The following is a 6,341-nucleotide window of genomic DNA, read 5'->3' as shown; positions in this document are numbered from 1 at the left end:
CATAGAGATTTATGTCACTGGGCTCCTTTACTACGTAATCATTTCTGGTGGTGCTCCAAAAATTGTCAAGGACAGGTCTTCACTATGAAGGTATTGTGCTATGATTACCTTGAATGAATCTTGAAGAACAGGTGGTCAATTGAAATCCAAATATTTATAGAGTTTGTGGTTGACTTGTCTCCACCATGTTATCAACGAGCATGAGTGGCACTTGGAGATAGGCATGTTCAGTCATTGCGACCATGAACCTTTAACTGAAGAGCAGCTGGAAAACAACCCTGGTTACAAACCAACTCTCCCACTTTCTTAAAATTAAGAAGCGAAGTTATGAGGAAGTACCTCTTAAAAAATATGGGATACTTCACAAACTTTAGGTATGCGTGAGTACCTAGAGATGAACTGTAACACCATTCATCACGCGCAAATCTTGTTTGTTACAGGCACACAGGCTTTCTCGAAAGTTACCACAGTCTAATTCTAATGTATGCCCCAAAAAGAATCGCTTTTGGGTATGTCTAACTTTGTTTCCATCGTTTATCATGATGACATAGTAATTTTTGTCTGTGATGTAGCTACTGGGGCTACCAAATAAGGATTAAATTAGCCGCCATAGACCACAACAAGCACAGTGGATGGCCTCGGGCTTATAGACAAGATGGACAGCCAAAGTAAAATTTCATTAATATACTTATTATAGCCTGTGTTTGTGAAATAAGCATAACGGTCATAAATGTGTGGATTCCAGAGATACACGTGCCTACAGTAAACGAACAAAGGCGTGGTACATTGTGCCAATATATGAGAAGAAAAAATATTCTTATATTCCGGAATATATAGAGGAGGAACTCCGACCGTGCCTAAGACACCGGTGTTCAAAAAGGCGGTACGCATAAACTGTACATCTAATTCGTCGGGTATGGCCCCGAAGTGGGAAACACATCCCGTAAAGCCCACAGGAAAGCGTTCTGGTAAGTTTTTTACATGAAGGGAAAATCCCGCAATATCCGTACCAGTGCTTGAAACATAGCAAGGGAGGGAGCAAAAAACGTCTCCGTAACGCGGAGGCGGGGAGCTGGCTCTTGACACCGTGACGGATGTGATACTGTTACGCACTACCAGTATAGCAGAATCGATTGGTGATGATGAATCTAAGCCAGCGGCCGTATGGCCTACCGGAGGATTGTGCGCGACAGCGACTGCCTCGTGAAAAACAAGCCAAAAAAATTCAAATTCAATCGTGATACGACTGGTCGTGCTTCAACATAGAGCATGGCGAACAATCTCAAACGGGGGATACGCAATCGGGTGGGGCTTCATAATAAAATTCTGCATTCCCAACCGGCGGGCTTGGTCGCGATGCGTTCCTAGAAAGGCTGAAATCTGTTTGTAGGATCGCAGCTTTTCCTTAATTGGTTCCGGGGTGTAATAGTACACGTCCCCAATACGACCTCCGCTATCCTTTCTCAAAACTAGTTCCCTTTTCCACCCATACTGAAAAGGCGCCATTAACAAATCGTCCTGAGTATTCTGACTTAGACTTATCCTGGTGTGATTCCCGGACTTAGCGGTGCCCAACACCGGGTCCCTCTGAACACCACGATTCCGCCTTCCCTCCCCGGAAGGACCTGCTACCGCTAGGTCTCCCCCTCGCTCTTCCTGTTCCTCAACTCGAACCCGGCGTCGAAGATTATATTCCCGCCGGGGTATCGGGGTGGGAACTGAGTCGTTTTCTACCGTAATGCTAGGATTCGGATCGAGTATATCCGGTTCTATATATATTGAGGTCGACGGCCTATCAACGACCCCGTCTGCCTGGCTTTGACGAGGCCGGAAGTCATACACTCTTATGGGCACCGAGTCCCAGACATTCTCCTGACCGTCCGGGAATCTGCCTCAATAAACGATCTTTCGTACTGTGTTACAACCAGCTCATGTCCTTGCTCATCATCTGGGTCTGCAACGTTCACCAAGTTCTGTATTACCGGCGGGATTTCAAGCTCCGTGGCTTCCTGGGTTTCGAGGACCACAGAGTTCATCAGTAGTTTCAATTGATTTATATGCCAAGTACCGGCCAAAGCACCTGACTCCAAATCCATGATAACATAGGAAACTGGTGATAGCTTTTCTACTACCCGATAGGGACCCTCTCAAGCTGGAGCAAGCTTAGCCGAGAATTTAGCTGCAGCGTTCGATAAGCTATGTCCCGCTTTCCACACTAATTGCCCCACTCCTAGTTCCCCATCGGAATAGTTCCGGTCATAGAACCGTTTTTGTTTGGCACTGGCTTGCTCATTCATTTCCTGAGCGAAGTCAATGGACAACTGCCATTCCCGGAGGGGCCCATCTTCATAACCCCTTATCTCTCCTTCTATGTCCTCAGGGACACCGGCGAATGTACGCTCATCCCAGGGTAACGTAGGCTCATAACCATGATGTAAATAAAAGGGGGATGAACCAGTGCAAGTGTGAATGGCACTGTTAATGGCCAACTGAATAAGGGGCAAGCTTTCGTCCCACTTTGTATGGACATTCCCGGTATAAATACTCATTATTTCGCCTACAACCCTAATTGCCCTTTCGGTCATATTGGCCGCCTGGGGATGGTATGGGGACGTGAATTTCAATTGAATTTTTAACATTCGGCATAAGCGCTTCCATAATACCGATATGAAATGAGGCCCATTGTCCGATAATAAGGCTGTCATCGTACCACGACGTGAAACATACTGTAGTAAGATCTTACACAGTATAGGAGCGGTAACACTTCGTGCCGGAAATATCTCTACGTACTTGGTAAAATAATTTATCATTACCACTAAGAACCTATTCTGGGTTTTCGTCACTGGTAATGGACCCATAATATCAATCCCTACCAAATCCCCGGGATGTATCTTATGAGAAGGAATCATTAAACCTGGTTTCTTAGTATTCCTGCTCTTATATCTTTGACAAATTTCACATCCCCGGACGTAGTCTTGAACCAGGGAATACAACTTAGGATTGTAGTATTTAGCTTGCACCCGTTTGTAAGTAGCAGTGCGACAACTATGACCCGATAGGGGGTGGTCATGATAGGCTTGACATATCCGTGGCACTATTATGGTTGGAGTACCTACTTTTTCCGGCTGAAAACCCTGGGCTTTCCGGTATAACATATCCTCTTTTATTATATATAAGTTGGATGCTTTTCCCCTTTCTAAGTCCTGTCGGATAGCCTGCCAGTACGGATCACCAGCCTGCGCTAACTTTATGTCGGCCTTAGTGGCGACGTCTCACGGGAGACCTAATGTTACCGGTTTACACGATACCATATTGACCCGGACTTCCTGGCCTTCAGGACCGGGCGACTGCTCTAGGTCGTCCATTTCTAAGACATTTGGACTGACTGTGTCCAAATCTGATACCGGGCATCGAGACAAGGCATCGGCAACCACATTTTCACTTCCGGATTCATGCAAGATTTCGAACTGCATAAATTCCTGTAGCTCTAATGCCCACGGCATGGGCCGACTTTACTTATCCTTCAAACGTAATAACCAGCATAAGGCCCTGTGATCCGATAGGACCGCAAATTCCCGGCCCTCTATATAGTGGCGAAATTTACGGACGGCTTCTACTGCCACTAATGCCTCCTGTTCCGGAGTACTATATTTTAATTTTGTAGGTCTTAAGAGGCGACTTGTATATGCCAACGGCACTTCCACCTCCCCTTGAATCTGGGTTAACATGCCTCCAATACCGATGCCACTAGCATCCGTGGTAACGATAAATTTCCCACCTGGGGTTGGGGCCTGCAACATAGCAGCTTCCGCTATAGCCTGTTTTAAACTCTTAAAAGCTGTCTCCTCATCGTCCCCCCATCGCCTTCTCTGGTGTTTACGTTTTAGTCGATTAAGTTGGGCCGTAAGATCCGCGAAGTGAGAAATAAACCGGGAGTGAAACCCACACATTCCCAAAAACGACGAAACCTGTTTAATGGTTGGACGTCGGGGAAACTTTCTAATCGCCTCTACTTTCTCCGTGTCAATTTGTACACCTTGCGCGCTTACTACATAGCCGAGTATCGCAACCTTAGAAACTCCAAAACTCGATGTTCTCAAATTAACCGTTAAACCGGCGTGTTTCAGCTGTGAAAACACATAGCGAAGAGCTTCCAGGTGTTCCTCACAGCTAGCATTAGCGATGACAATGTCATCCAGGTATACACCAACCCCAAATCGTCGTGTATATTTTAAAACCTTCTTCATCAAACGGGAGAATATTGATGGGACATTCTTTAAACCGAACGGCATCACGAGCCATTCAAATTTCCCTCCCTGGTAACAAAAGCCGTTTTCTCAATATCATCCGGGTGCATCTCTACCTGCCAGTATCCGGATTTAAGGTCAAGCTTAGTGATATATGTAGGCTTTCCCATAGAATCAATAATATGTTCAATACGTGGCAACGGATAGGGATCGTCCACAGTAACGCTATTTAACCGGGTAACGTCTATGCACATGCGTTTTTTGGTAGTGTTTTTCTTACCTACTACTATAGTGGGTAATGCCCACGGACTAACTGAAGGTCTAATTAACCCTTGTTGCAATAATTCTTTTACCTGGGAATCGATTTCTTCATTTGCTACCCGACAGTGATTATAGGGTTGACGGTGGATCGGGACCGTGCCAGGTTTTAGTTGGATCCGATGTCGTAACAGGTGGGTTCTACCCGGACGACCGGAGAAAAGAGATGAAAATTCTTAACAGATTCAGATTAAGTCCCCCACATCTCGTTCCGTCAAAGAACCCATGTTTAACTGGGACACATCAACTGTCCCGGTGTCGAGTTCCTGGTTTTGGGTGAACCCGGGCGCATGATTTCTCAAATAAGTGAGGGGAAGAGTATATCCACAATACCGAAATTCGTTACGTTCATGGTCCATGCTGGCTCGCAACTCGTCCAATAGGTCCATTTCCAGGATAATTGGGAATTCTATATCTTTCAGAACGTGAAAGCCTCCCGGTATTGTCCCCATTTGCATCCCCAAATCTATCTTTAAGTCAATATACCCTACAGAAGTCGTAGTTATGCCCTTTAGTACCCCCTTGACAATATTCGATTGAGGAACTATTAACGAAATGACTCCTAATTTATGTAAGAAGTCCCAAGCGACAATGCTATGATCTGCCCCACTATCAAGAAAAGCAACGCATGGTTTACATGCGACCTGAACTACTATCCTCTTGAGTCGACTCTCGTTAACACTATCCCCTCTGACGGAATAAAGTTGGATAGGGTCCTGTGAGTTCCGGCGCACATCCTGAGACCCTTCCAGGATGCGTCCTAAGCGTTTCCTGAACCTGGTGCCTGACCTTGTGGGGCAACAGGTGGAAGCGCCGGTAAATTTACCGCTTAAGCCGGGCGAGGTGGTGTACCTGCGGGTCTAGGACAATTCCGACGAAGATGGCCAGAGCGACCACAACGATAGCATGCCTGGGAGCTTTAAAAGATATTCTGTTCGACTAGTAATATTTTACATGACTTGAGTTCAAACCGGTGTAAGACAGGTTGGTTTCTATCTTTAGTTAATTATATATGGATTAAATTAGTACGAAAGGATTTTTTAATCAAAATTACTTTTAAAAATTAGGACAACTTCTCTGACCGTTATTACTGGTTGCGGTTAAAAGCGCTTCTTATGAAACATACGACAAAATTAACCATTCTTTATTTATAGGATTTAGAGGATTGAAGTTTATAAGTCATTCAAAACTGGACCAAACAACAACTGTGCTCAAAAATGGGTAATATATATTTATTATTCTAATTATATCTCTGTTATTAATATTTTTTTAGAATTTTATCACGCCATTGCCATTTTATTTTATTAGCAGAATCGAGATATCTGACCTTATCATACCTTCGAAATAAATTATTGGAACTGCGAACTACAGATAAACATGTTCCTAAATCCAAAAAATATGACTTTCAAGATTTGATAACGCAAATTATTCACCACTGCGGAAATGTTTCCGCCCATGATATAAACAGGCTCTTCTTGGCTTCTCATGAAGTCGAGAAAATGTGCTTTAGCAACGAGCTTAAAAAACTCGTGGTATCGTGTTATATATAGTGTTTTTCAAGACGCAAATTAACTATAAATTTTTATTAAAAGATTTGCTATTTATTAAATTTTTGACTTTGGTTAAATTTTATAAACAGCAACAGTAGCATAGCCATCAATCAAAGTGCGAAAAGTTTTGCTCGATTTATGGGAAGACGAATAGACCAAAAAGAACCAATTGCCCTGGCTGATATGTTAACATCGTTTATAGTCAAGCTAGTGTGTACTTGTAATA

The 6,341-nt window shown here is 44.0% G+C and overlaps 1 long non-coding RNA gene across 1 annotated transcript; it reads left to right on the top strand.

Annotated features, from left to right (window-relative positions):
- Nucleotides 1–243: 243 nt before the first annotated feature.
- LOC149597137 (uncharacterized) lies at nucleotides 244–628 on the top strand. The gene is made up of 3 exons (XR_016379344.1): nucleotides 244–374; nucleotides 441–509; nucleotides 573–628. It is a non-coding gene; the product is annotated as an uncharacterized LOC149597137 (long non-coding RNA).
- The last annotated feature ends 5,713 nt before the right edge of the window (nucleotides 629–6,341 follow it).

The sequence above is a fragment of the Phalangium opilio genome, unplaced genomic scaffold, assembly GCF_054372755.1.
Source record: "Phalangium opilio isolate 3A_F unplaced genomic scaffold, DU_Popi_V2 ptg000390l_1, whole genome shotgun sequence".
Taxonomy (NCBI): domain Eukaryota; kingdom Metazoa; phylum Arthropoda; class Arachnida; order Opiliones; family Phalangiidae; genus Phalangium; species Phalangium opilio.
This window is presented reverse-complemented; position numbering and strand designations above follow the sequence as displayed.